This window comes from Rhinoraja longicauda, chromosome 9, assembly GCF_053455715.1.
Source record: "Rhinoraja longicauda isolate Sanriku21f chromosome 9, sRhiLon1.1, whole genome shotgun sequence".
NCBI classification, from domain to species: domain Eukaryota; kingdom Metazoa; phylum Chordata; class Chondrichthyes; order Rajiformes; family Arhynchobatidae; genus Rhinoraja; species Rhinoraja longicauda.
This window is the reverse complement of record NC_135961.1, coordinates 52,593,619-52,607,684: the sequence shown is the minus strand read 5'-3', so window position 1 is coordinate 52,607,684 and position 14,066 is coordinate 52,593,619. Positions and strand designations below refer to the sequence as shown.

The 14,066-nt window shown below is 44.3% G+C and overlaps 1 long non-coding RNA gene across 1 annotated transcript in view; it reads left to right on the top strand.

The window, feature by feature from the left end:
- Window positions 1–14,066, top strand: part of LOC144596738 (uncharacterized) — a 66,475-nt gene that overhangs the window by 44,123 nt on the left and 8,286 nt on the right. The gene's annotated exons all lie outside the window — the stretch shown is intronic.

Genomic DNA, 14,066 nt, shown 5'->3' with positions numbered 1-14,066 from the left:
TGTCAATTAATGAAGCATTTTACACTGCAGAACGGAGGCGTTTGTGCACTCCCATTTTTTCCTCCAAACGAGACGGTTCTGACAGGAGATGACCTGCTGAATTACAATAGCGAAATGATTGGACTATACAAAGGGCTTATCCGAAGGCTTCAAGTAAGGTGCAAATTGTTTTCTGAACCTTCTTCTGTTCATTCTGTGGTTATCCTGGAATTAGTGACAGCTCCGTTATTACATATCCAGGCAATTAAAAAAAAAAAAACCCCAGCTTGGTTTCTTAATCCCTAAAATGATCAGAAAATGTTAACATTAAGGATGTAGGCTTTGCTGGCAAGGTCAGCATTTACTGCAAGGTCTTGAGAAGGTGGCGTGAGCATTTTTTCTTGAATTGCTGCAGTACTTTTGGTGAAGATGCTCCCAGAGTGCTGATTTCGGAGGGTGATTCACAATTTAGACCCAGCGATGATGAAGAACCAACTACATATATCCATGTCGGAACTTGTGAATTGGGGGAGACTTGTAGGGTAATGGTCTTGCCATGTGCCTCTTGGTAGTAGAAATGTCGTCTGTCCCTTTCCCCCCACAGATGCTGCCTGACCCATTGAGCCTCCATCAGACTTTGTTGCTTAATGATGACATCTAGTGGCCACCTAGGGGACCTCGAAGAATGTTGGCCACAGCAAAGTTTCAAACCCCTCTTCAGGACAAATAGAAAACATACTCTTCGCCAGGAAGTTTGCATGTTCTTTATTTCAAATTGAGGGTAATGCTCTACAAAATGAGAGGCAATTTACCTTGCACCAGTCAAAATTTGGTAAATTAATTTTACAAAACTCTACATGAATTCAGAAATTCCGTTTGTTTTCCTCTAATACTAACAATGGACTAGATCTCACCAAACTTCCATTTGCTTTGCATCTCCAGCTAACATGAGAGCTACCAGTCAAGTTATTCCATAAAGCTTAAAACGTTAGTAACGAAAATAGCCTCACAAGTTTAATAAAGGCAATGGAAAGTGTGCACAGCAGATTTACAGTAAATGGATGACATCTGATTTTGATACCATAACTCTCACAGCTCCCAGTGACCTGGATTCCATCCTGATCTTCAGTGCTGTCTGTTCCAATGGGCAGTAGAAAATGAGACGCAATGAACATGAGATTTCGGATGTTGGATATTGGTGTTGGTTTATTCTTGTCACATTTATAGAGATACCAAGATACATTGCAAAGCCTGTTTTGTATGCTATCAATAGACAATAAACAATGGACAATGGACAATAGGTGCAGGAGTAGGCCATTCAGCCCTTCGAGCCAGCACCGCCATTCAATGCGATCATGGCTGATCACTCTCAATCAGTACCCCGTTCCTGCCTTCTCCCCATACCCCTTCACTCCGCTATCCTTAAGAGCTCTATCCAGCTCTCTCTTGAAAGCATCCAACGAACTGGCCTCCACTGCCTTCTGAGGCAGAGAATTCCACACCTTCACCACTCTCTGACTGAATCCAAGCAGATCATACCACAACATGAGTACAACAGGTAATGCAAATGAGAAAGACAAAAGAGAGCAGAATATAGTGTTACAGCTACTGGAAAAGTGCAGATAAAATATCTGTAAGGGCTGCAACTAGGCAGATTGGGAGATTGGAAATACATTCTTCGTTTACGAGAGGTCCAATCATGAGTCTGATAACACTGGGGAAGGAGCTGTTCTTGAACCTGGTGGTATTGACTTTCAGGCTTTTGTATCTACTGCCTGACAGGAGAGGAGAGAAGGGGGAATGACCAGGACGTGAGTGATCCTTAAGTATGTTGGCTGCTTTCCCAAGGCAGCATGGTATAGATTCTATTTGTCATAAAAATATTATGATAAGACCGTAATTTTGTAAGATGGTATCTGATTAAAATATCTCTAATTTTATTGGATTGCTTTTTTTAACATATTTATCCTCCATGTTTTGACCTGATATTTACTAAGACAAATAAATATCATTAAAAATATAATGTTTTCCTTTTTAGTTTTAGTTTTGGCAGTCTAATTTTATGTTACTGAAATGCAAATTCGCACATTTTTCTTAGAAGTTCCCGTAGTTCATTACCATATTAAATACGCTCAATATAGTTAAAACAGTCATCAGTCAAGATTTTGAAAACATTTGGTATATATGTGTACTTTGTGATTACTGAAACTAATACAAATTAACAGTTTAAAAAACTGCATACATGAATAAATATTGTTGCATACATGCATTTCTTAATATTTATATAAAATTTTTGTAACAAAATGTGTATGTAACAATAAAAACGTATGTGTAAATTTTGTTCATGTCTGGCGGCTCTCAAACATCTGAACTTTATCGTATGTGGCTCTTACATTAAGCAAGTTTGGCCACCCCTGGTATAGAAAAAGAACGGCAACGGTTTGTGGGACACGACGGCTGCAACAGGCTTTTATGGCCAGCTGCCGTTGGAACTGTGAAATACCACCAAAACCTGGCGACCCTTGCATATCGACTTAGTGGGCTGTTTCTATGCATCGGTTGCTTAACTGGGTATTGTACTTATGCATGGCAATGCTGAGTCCTTACTGATCTGTCTGCAAAAAAGAAATCTCACTGTATCTTGGGACACATGATAATAAAGGGCCCATTGAACCATTGAGAGTATAGCGGGAGGCTGGGTTTGTGTGATGCATGGGGCTGTGTTCACAACCCTTCGCAATTTATTGTGATCTTGGGCAGAGCAGTTGCCATACCATGCTTCTGTGAATCTGTTTAGGTTGCTTTCTGTAATAAATCATAATTAGAAATAAAAGACAAGTCTATGGCAGTTCAAGAGGTGGTCCGTAGTGTTCTGTTGCTGAGGTGGGATGCAGGTAGGAAAATAGCTATTTCTGAACCTGGTGGTGTGGGACTTTCTGTATCTCCTGCCTGATGTGCAGAAAAATGGTGCAGGGTAGAAGATCAGCCTTGACTGATGAATGGTGAGGCAGAGTCTTTAGTCTGGATGTCTGACTCTTGCTGTTATTTCATTTGTTCTTCAGGTAAATTGATGCATAAAATGCAACAGAATGAAAATCCCAAATCTGCAGATGCTGGAATCTCTCAACAGGTCAAGCAGCATCTCTGGAAAGAAAAATAGTTAAGGTATCAAAAAATAGTTAAGGACCATTCATCGGAATCTCGCTTCTCACTTAGATCCCAAAACGATATGTCCTTCTCCATCTCCATCTCAATGAATTCCAACCTCTTCTTGCCTCACCTCCACTTCTGTGCCCAGGTTTCATCATCCCAGACTGCTTACACTTTCCCCTCAGCTCCAGAACTCCCAATCCATCAAGACACCACCCTCTGACCACCTACCCTCTCAAGCTATTTGTAGAAAAATCAACATAATGGGACATTGGCTGCTATGAGTTTTCCACTTCCTTCATTCGTTTTAACTCAACCTTGTTCAGAGGAGACATGAACTCTTAACTAAAAACAAAATGATGGAAGAATACAGCATCTGAGGAGGCAAAAGATGTATGTCGATGTTTTGGGTTGAGACCCTACAATAGGAACGTTAACTATTTCTCTTTCCACAGATGCTGCCTGACTTGCTGGTTGTTTCCAGCATTTTCTGTTTTTACGGTTAAATGGTGGCACGGTGGTACAGCAGTAGAGTTGTTGCCAGACTGCGACAGATACCCGGTTTCGATCCTAACTACGGGTCTTGTCAGTGGGGAGCTTGTACGTTCTCCTCGTGACCGCGTGGGGGTTCCCCGGGTGCTCTGGTTTTCTCCCACACTCCAAACACCTGCAGGTTTGTTGGTTCATTTGGCTTTGGTTAAAATTGTAAATTGTCCATAGTGTGTAGGATAGTGCTAATGTCAGGGGATTGCGGAAGTAGGCCCTTCGGCCCACCGAGTCCACTACCGTCCAGTGATCCCCGCACACTAACACTATCTTACACACAGGAGGGACAATTTACAATTTATACCAAACTAATTAACCTACAAACCTGCACGTCTTTGGAGTGTGGGAGAAACCAAAGATCTTGGAGAAAGACCCACGCAGGTCACAGGGAGAATGTACAAACTCCATTCAGACAGCAGCTGGTAGCTCGGGTAGTCAGGATTGAACCCGGGTCTCTGGCGCTATAAGACAGTAGCTCTACCGCTACGCTACCGTGCTGCCTCATCTGTACGGAGTTTGTACATTCTCCCCGTGAACGCGTGGCTTTTCTCCGGGTGCTCCAGGTTTCCCCCAACACTGCAAAGAAGTACAGGTTTGTAGGTTAATTGGCTACGGTAACAAAAATGTAAATTGTCCCCAGTGTGTAGGATAGTACTTTTGTGCAGGGACCGCTGGTTGGCGCGGACCCGATGGGCCGAGTGGCCTGTTTCCACGCTTGAAATTCTAAACTAAAGTAACCTAAATTAAATCCGCCAAGTCTTTTCCCTGTTCTCTCTCCAGGCACCAGTCTCGAGAAAAGGTTCTTCTTCCAACAGGAGCAGTTCTGACATTCTGTGCAGTGAGAACGTTTTAATAAACTGAGAATTAGAAAGAGCCGTGCGATCGATGTGAGCGACTTGGAACTCATTCCTCGGCATCACGGAGATTTATTAACATTCTTCCAGATGAAGGAAGATAAATTAGCCTATCATCTAGTTACAGAGGAAACAACAGAAACAATTTGTTTTGATTTATCACCCTTGAGAGCATTAGGTCAACACAAAGTGATTTAGAATCAATCTTTAAAAAGTGTAGTCATCACTGCAGCATAGAGAAGCGTGGCTGGGGATTTATATGCGACAACACCAATGGGATTTGAACTCGTGTCACTTGCCTGGCAATCAGATGTTGATTCATGGCCAGAAAATGATTCTTTTTAACATGGGCTCATGGAATAATTCCTTGGCCACACACTGGGGAGAAGTGGCACCTCATCAAGATCGTGCCCTGAGTTTAACAACTCAAATAAGGCAGGCTCTGTGACACTGTCTCTCAGTGCGGCACTAGCTCAGAACTGGGCAGTGCCAGCAATGTTGCTCATTTCCCTGCAGTAACTCCAAGGCCCACCAGGGAGCGTGCTCTCCACAATGCTGCTACATGGATCACTCGCTGCTCTTCCCACACCAAAACAAGCTCAACAATATAGGTCAGCATGGCGGTGCAGGCGTTAATGCTGCTGACTCACGGTTCCAGCGGCCCAAGTTCAATCTTGACTTTGGGATCTGTTTGTGTGGAGTTTGCAAGTTGTCCTGTGACTGTGGGTGATCTGGTTTCTTCCCGAAATCATGATGCTCGTTGCTTAATTGTCCGCTTTAAATGGGTGACTTGGGGCAGCCAGTGGCTTGGGGCGTCACGGTGGCGTAGCGGTAGAGTTGCTGCCTCACGAGCGCCAGAGACCCGGGTTCGATTCCGACGACGGGTGCTGTCGGTATGGAGTTTGTGCGTTCTTCCCATGACGTCGTGGGTTTTCTCCAGGTGCTTCGGTTTCCTCCAAAGACGTATAGGGTTGTAGGTTAATTGGCTTCGGTAAAGATAGTAAATTGTCCCTATGAGGGTGAACAGGGATCGCTGGTCGGCGTGGACTTGGTGGGCTGAAGGGCCTGTTTCCGTGCTATATCTCTAAATCACGGTTTCATATAAATCATATGTATGTGACAACACAATCAAAGTAGAGTTAATGAGTCTGTGGGTGTAAATAAGTTGCAGGGTGGATGATTAACAGTCAGCATGGACTTGGTGAGAGGAAGGGCCTGTTTCCATGCTGTATCTTTCTGTGACTCCATGATTCTGGCTGTTGGGAAATATGAAAAGGACTGATAGGGTTACTCTACTAGGTTTAGCATTGGTGCGATGAGCTGATTAGACTCCTTCTTTGTCATAACAAGTAAGCAGTGTGGGATTCCATATAAATACTTAAAATATATGTGGCTTTCAATATTCTAGTTATGTTCCAATCCCAGAAGAATATGCAGTGTCACATTAAAAGGAACCCATTGTTGAGCTCTGCTCTGCTAAAAGGGGCAACTTTCTCATTCGATGGTGCAGTTCATGGAACAAACAAACAGAGGAAGCTGTGGAGTACAATTACAATTGAAAAGGTGCAGAGGGATAGGGACCAAACAGAAGCAACAGGGACTAGCTCAGAGAGAGAGATCATAGTTGGTATGGAGCAATTGGGCCAAAGTGCCTGTGTTTGTGCTGCATTGAAATCCAACAATTTCACATAATCAGCCTTCCATTTTGTGTCGGATTTGGCCAGAATCTGTTAGGTCATCCACCTTAATTAAGTTTTGCTCTTTACACAGGTGCTGCCTAACCTGCTGAGTATCTTCAGCTTCCCAGCAACTACTCTTCTCTGGTTCAGACAGTTGAACGAGGGCTGTTATCTAACTGCCCTCATTCATCTACAAGAACATAAGAAGCAAAAGCAGGAGTCAACCACTCGGCTCCTTGAGCCTGATGCATTATTTAATATGACCACGGCAGATCTAATCTTGGCCGCCACTCTCATTCTCTCCTCATCCTCTGTGATTGCCCTGCAGTTCAATCCACTATTAATCTCTCTGTGGAATAAATTCAGAGTCCTTCCCTCCACAGATCTAAGGGAGAATTCCAAATGTTGAGACCTTCTGACAAGAGAAATTCTGCCCCATTTCTGTCAAATTTGTTTTTGTAAGATCACTCTCATTTTTCCACATTCCAGTCAGCATTTCCAGCACATTTTGCTTTTGTTTCACTGCCGCGGTTTGCCTGCTTGTTGTTGCACTGCAGTTTGATTGCATCTTTTCAAAAGATGCTGCAAAGTGTTGCGAATGACCTGAGTTGGTGAAAGGAGTGAAAAGTTCTGAGTTCCTTCTTCACTTCCCACTGCCCAGTTCTGGCCCCAGGTACCAATGCCTTGCGTAATCTAATCCTACACGATGTGACGCCAAGGGTCATATGGCTCAGAAACAGGCTCTTTGGTCCACCATGCCCATACCAATTATCAAGCACATATCTATACTAATCCCATTTACCAGTATCTGGTCCTCAACCATTTATACCTTGACGATTCAAATCCTCATCTGGATACTTAAAATGTTATGAAAATCTCTGCCCCTTCCATCCCCTCGGGGAGTGGGTTCCAGATCTAAACCTTCCACAGGTGAAAAAGTTCTTCCTTAGATCCCTTCTAAACGTCTTTCCCCTCATCTTTAATGTATCCCCCATGGTTTTAAACACCTCTCCCATGAGAAAAGTTTCTCACTATCTACCCTGCCCATGCCCCTCATAATTTTGTACACCTCTCAGATTCCCCACTCAGCCTCTTCACTCCATGAAAAACTAAGCCAGTCTCTCCTCTGGTGAATCTCCTTTGCATCATAAGATCCCTCCTACAAAATAGTAATCAGAACATAGTCATTGAGCCGTACATCGGAATTACGCCAAACTTGTCTATACCAAATTGGTAAATCAAGCTATTCCCACTCACCTGCACCTGCCAATATTCCTCCAAACCTTTCCTATCTACGTGGCTCCCCAAGTGTCTTTTAAATGTCCTAATTGTACCAGCCTCTACCATTCCTCTGACAGCTCATTCTTTGTGAAAAACCTGCCCTCAGGTGCATTTTAACGATTCCTCCTCTCACCTTAAACCTATGCTCGCTAGTTTTTAGACTCCCCTCCTTAGGAAAAAGACATTTTCTATTCATCTTATCCATGCTCGCCATGATTTGATAAACCTCTGTAAGGTCACCCTTCATCATCCGGTCACCCTTCATCATCCGTCTCAGAGAAAAAGGACCCAAACTATCTATTCTCTTCTTACAACACAAACTTTCCAGATTCAATAATATCCTTGTCAATCTTGTCTATTTCCTTTCCAGTTTAATGATATCCTTCCTTTAGCAGGTCGACCAGAACTGCACATGGTACTCCAAATGTGGTCTCAACAATGTCTTACACATCTGTAACATGATGTCCCAACTCCTGTACTCAATAGTATAAGAAAATAACTGCAGATGCTGGTACAAATCAATTTATTCACAAAATGCTGGAGTAACTCAGCAGGTCAGGCAGCATCTCGGGAGAGAAGGAATGGGTGACGTTTCGGGTCGAGACCCTTCTTCAGACCCTTCCTGTACTCAATATCCTGATTGATGAAGGCAAGCAGTGGGATAACTAATATTCTATATACTTGCAAGTTCAGCATTCACGTGTAGCCTAGGGATGGCACAATGACATGCAGTGCTAGATGGATGGACAATCCTCCAACGCTCCCAAGAAATGGCCTGGACCGAGATTCCTGGATTGAATGGCAGGGCAGAGAGGAGTACGGGCTTACTGAGATGACACTGGGGGCGTACCTCTGACCTTGACACCCAGCAGGTCAGAATGGCTGACCAGAGCAGCTCGGTTTACTTTGTCTCTCCTCCTCTTTCCACCTCCCCCCTCCCCGATGAAAGCCAAATGAGTACATTCAGAGAAGCACTGAGGTCATTAGAAGCTCAGTGCAATGAGCAGATAAGTGGCTCGAGAACATTTTCTACACATATGCTGGTAATCGGTGGAGAGTTACCAGGGAAACAACGTTTTGATGTTCACAGGATTCAGTCTAAGAAACGCAGGATTGCTTAACTCCAACATCGCCAGAGAGCTCTTCAATTGTCTGGATCTGCAGGTTGTGATGCAAAGTGTTTCTCCCACAATGTCTCTCAAATCTCTGCCATCTCCAAGAACAAGAAACGTGGCCTGTCCAACAAGGTTAATTGAATGGGATTAGGGCTATTGGTTTGGTGTATTGGTCTGGCAGAGGACATTGATTTTTAGACCTTAGATTTTAGACTTTAGGGATACAGTGCGGAAACAGGCCCTTCGGCCCACTGAGTCCGCACCGACCAGTGACCTACACTAACCTACACATCCAAGGGACAATTTTTAAAATATACCTTACCAAAGCCAATAAACCTACAAACCTGTATGTCTTTGTAGCATGCGAAGAAACCAGAGCACCCAGAGAAAACCTACACAGTCACAGGAAAAATGTACAAATTCTGTATTGACAGCACTTGTAGTCAGGGATCACTGACTTGGTCCAGAAGACCAAGAGTTTGTGCCAGGGGACACAGTTTCGAAGTGACGAGTGAAACAGCACCTAACCATGTTCTCCATAGATGCTGCATGACCCTTTGAGTTTCTCCACTTTGTATCATTTTGTATAGGAAAAGTGCCATTAAGCTGGAATGAGTGCAGAAAAGATTGACAATCACGACAGGACTTGAGGAGCTGAGTCATTGGGAACGGTTGGGCAGGCTAGGATTTTATCCCTTGGAGCGTAGGAGACTGAGTGGTGATCTTATAGAAATGTGTAAATTATGAGGGGCATAGATAAGATAAATGCATGCAATATTTTTCCCAGCATACATGAATACAAATTATAGGAATATAATTAGGCCATTCGGTCCATCGAGTCTACTCCACCATTCAATCATGGCTGATCTGTGCCTCCTAATCCCATTTTCCTGCCTTCTCCCCATAACCCTTGACACCCGTTCTAATCAAGAATTTGGCTATCTCTGTCTTAACAATATTCATTGACTTGGCGTCCACAACCCCCTGTGGCAATGAGTTCCACAGATTAACTTCCCTCTGACTAAAGAAGTTCCTCCTCACCTCCTTTCTAAAAGAGCAGCATTTAATTCTGAGGCTATGACCTCTGGTCCTAGACTCTCCCACCAGTGGAAACATCCTTTCCACATCCACTCTGTGACTTTCATTATTCTGTAAGTTTCAATGAGGTCACCCCTCAACCGTATAAACTCCAGTGAGTAGAGGGCCACTGCTGTCAAACGCTCATCATATGCTGACTCACTCATTCCTGGAATCATTCTTATAAACCTCCTGTGGACCCTCTCTAGAACCAGCACGTCCTTCCTCAGACATGGGGCCCAAATTTGCTCACAGTACTCAAGGTGAGAGGGGAAACATTTAATAGGAACTCAAAGGGCACTTTTTCTCACAGTTTTTCCTCACATTTCACCAAACTATCAGAGGATGTAGTTGAAGCAAATACAATAACAACATTTAAAAGACCTTTGGACAGTTACATGGATGGAAAAGGTTGAGAGTTAAATGCAGGCAAATGGGACTAGCGGACAGAGGCATCTTGGTCAGAAACCATCCTTTAAATCTCCTTCTTCTCATCGTAAAACTATGCCTCTTCTCTTTGATACCACTACCATAGCAAACAGACTCCAACTATCTACCCTGTCTATCATTCTCATAATCTTATATACCTCTACCAGGTCACCCTTTAGTCTCCTTCACTCGAGGGAAATCTAGCCCGGCCGTTCCAATCTCTCCCTCTAACATTCTCCAAACCTAGCCAGATCCTGGCAAATCTCCTCTGTACTCTTTCCAGCTCAATCACAACTTCATATGGACCAGAAATACACACAATGTGGCCGAATCAGTCTTTTAGAAATTTACAACATAAAGCTCAATGTATATTCTACGCCTAGGAGTGAATAGGAAGGAACTGCGGAGCTGGTTTACACCAAAGATAGCCTCAAAAAACTGGAGTAACTCAGCGGGTCAGGCAGTATCCCTGGAGGAAAGGAATAGGCGATGTCCAAGATGGCTGCGGCTCGCCGGCAGTCTGTTTGTCTTTTTTCTTTTTTTGTCTATGTGTTAGTGTTAGATGTGTGTAGTAGTCTATTTTTAGCTGTGTATATGTGGGGGGTGGTGGAGGGGGGGGGGGGGGAAACCTTTCTTTTTTAAAACATCTCTTCCTCGACGGAGATGTGACCCTTTTCCGTGGCGCTGCGGCCTAACACTGTGGAGTGGGCGGCCTCCAGCTGGGATAGATCCTGAGGGCTCCAGTCGCAGGGCCAGGACTTACCATCTCGGAGCTGGCCGACTTTCGGAGGCTGCAGCTTTACCTCCGGAGGCTCGGCCATGGGCCCTGTGGACTGCAACATCGGGAGCTCGCAAGTCCCTGGCTGGCGACCGGCTCCAGCCGTGGCGGCTTCGACCACCCCATCGGAGGGCTTGATCGACCCGCTTGCAGGACCGTGGCCCGGCGGGGCTCGGCTGCGGGACTTTCCATCGCCCGGCGCGGCTCGGCCGCGGGACTTTCCATCGCCCGGCATGGCTCGGCCGCGGGACTTTTCATCGACCGGCGCAGCTCGGCCGCTGGACCTTCCATCTCCTTGCGTGAGTCGGGAGCCTCGGTCGCCTCGGCAGAAGTCGAACTATCTGTCCGTGGGAGAAGCATGGGGGAAGAGAGACGAAATTTTCTTGCATCACAGTGTGTGGGTGTCTGGAGGAGTCACTGTGATGGATGTTTGTGTTAAAATTGTGTGTCTTGCGTCTTTTACTCTGTACTGTTGTGGCTGCTTGGCAAATAATTTCCGTTCAATTCATTTTGAATGACAATATAGGTCATTCAGATTCAGAGTCAGATGTTTCGAGACCCTTCTTCAGATTATGTTATTTTCTATGAAGCCACGTGTACCTTCTGCCTTCACCACCCTATTCACCTCTGTTACCACGCACAGGAAACTCTGAACCCCAAGATCCCTCTGTTCATTAACATTCATTGGAGCTCTACCGTTTATTATATACATCCTACTCCTATTTTATTTCACAAGACGTATTAGCTAAACATGGTTAAAAATTATTAAATTGCACACTACAATTCTCCACCCAACTTTCAATTGACCTCTAGCATTAGACAATTTTCTTCACTATCCACAACAGACCAATTTTTATGTTGTCCATAAATTTATTAATCACACCTCCTACATTCACAACCAAGTATTTAACATCGATCACAAACAACAAAGGTCCCAGCACCGATCACTGATCAAAGACTTGCAAACAGAAAAGTATCATTCCACCATTACCCTCTGCTTCGGAATACCAGCCCAATTTCAAATCCAATTAATTAGCTTGCCTTGGATTCCATGTTCTTTAATATTCTGGACTAGCCCACCATGCAGGACTTTGTCAAATGCTTTACTAACATTAATATAGTCTGCTGCCCTACCTTCATTAATCTTCTAGGTTATCTCAAAGTAATGAGGCAGGATTTCCCTGCACAAAGTCTTGCTGACTGTCCTCAGTTTTTGGGATTGTCAGATTACTGATGTAATCTGAGTTGAGACTAATGAGATTCCGTCAGATTAAGCAGTTTAGGGATGTCTTGGGAAATCGGAGGATCTATCTCCGAGTTCCCTCCTTTGTCTTCTTCCTTCCAGAACCATGAAACCTTGAACATCAGAACGCAAGAAAATAGAAGCAGGAATAGGCCAGTTGACCCCTCAAGCCTGCCCCGCCATTCAGTGTGATCATGGCTGATCTGCCCCACACCTATTCTGTGCCAGATCCCCATATCTTTCTATTCCCTAAACTTGAAAAATATATATATACCTCCTCCTTTAATAGCTCCAATGATCCAGCCTCCACAACCATCTGCCTGGGACAGGAGTTCTAGCGGTTCACCTTTGCAGCACAGGATGAAGCTAGTAGAGCCGATGTCTCACAGCATCAGAGACCCACGTTCTCTCTGTGACTGTGGGTTTCCAATGGATGCTCCAGTTTCCTCCCATTTCCCAAAGATGTGTAGGCTGGTGGGTTAAGTGGCCAGTGTAAACGACCTCTAGTATGTAAGTGAGGGGTAGAATCTAGAAGTAGTTAATTTGGGGAGAATAAAATGGGATTAATGTTACCGGATTGTTGATGGTCGTTGTGGACTCAGTGGGCTGAATCTATTCTGTGCTGTGTCTCTCTACAGCTCAATAACTGCAAGAAGAGGTCACTGCATATCACCATTTTTATGGCCATCCTGCAACATCCCCAGGATCTCACAACACCTAATCCTCCCACAATCAATCTTTAAATGTTCTTCATACCGCCAGGACTATTTCCTTGTTCATTGCAATGACATAAGCAGCAAATCATTACATAATATTTTTTTCTTGCTGCACAATGTCATCTCTGGAGATGAGTCAGAGCAACTTGGGAGCACTTGAATAATTTTCTTCAGAGTTCTGTATAAATTGATATTGGTATTGATAGTGATTTATTATTGCCACATGCAATGAGAGATAGAGCGAAAAATTTGATTTGCTTGCTACCCAGGCAAATCATACCATACATGAGTACAACAGATATTGCAAAAATGGAAATAAACGGAGTGCAGAATATAGTGCTACAGTTCAGAGAAAGTGTAGATTTTTTTTAAATGCAAGGGTCTCAAAAAGGTAGATTGGGAAAGATACGCACAGAGTGCTGGGGTAACTCAGCATGTCTTAGTTTATTTTAGTTTAGCGATACAAGGTGGAAACAGGCCCTTTGGCTAGTCCATGTCGACTAGCGGCACGGTAGCGCAGCGGTAGAGTTGCTGCTTTACAGCGAATGCAGCGCCGGAGACTCAGGTTCGATCCTGACTACGGGTGCTGCACTGTAAGGAGTTTGTACGTTCTCCCCGTGACCTGCGTGGGTTTTCTCCGAGATCTTCGGTTTCCTCCCACACTCCAAAGACGTACAGGTATGTAGGTTAATTGGCTGGGTAAATGTAAAAATTGTCCCTAGTGGGTGTAGGATAGTGTTAATGTATGGGGATCGCTGGGCGGCGCGGACTTGGTGGGCCGAAAAGGCCTGTTTCCGGCTGTATATATATGATATGATATGATATGATATGATAGCGATCACCCATACACTAGTATGATCCAAGACACCACTGAAGTCAATTAACTAACAAACCCGTGTGACTTTGGAATTTTGCAGGAAACTGGAACACCCAGAACACATCCATGTGGTCTCAGGGAGAACATGTAGCATACAGACAGCACATGTAGTCAAAATCAAACCCGGGACTCTGGCACTGTAAGACAGCAACTCTACCGTTGTGCCTCTGTGCCACCCAAGAAAGACACAAAATGCTGGAGTGACTCTGTTGGTCAGGCAGCTTCTCTGGAGAGCATGGATAGGTGATGTTTTTCGTGGGACCCTTCTTCAGGCATCCAAAATACCTTACTCCTTTTGAACAAACCAAAAATTCTAGAGGTACTCACAAGGCCCGAGGCTTC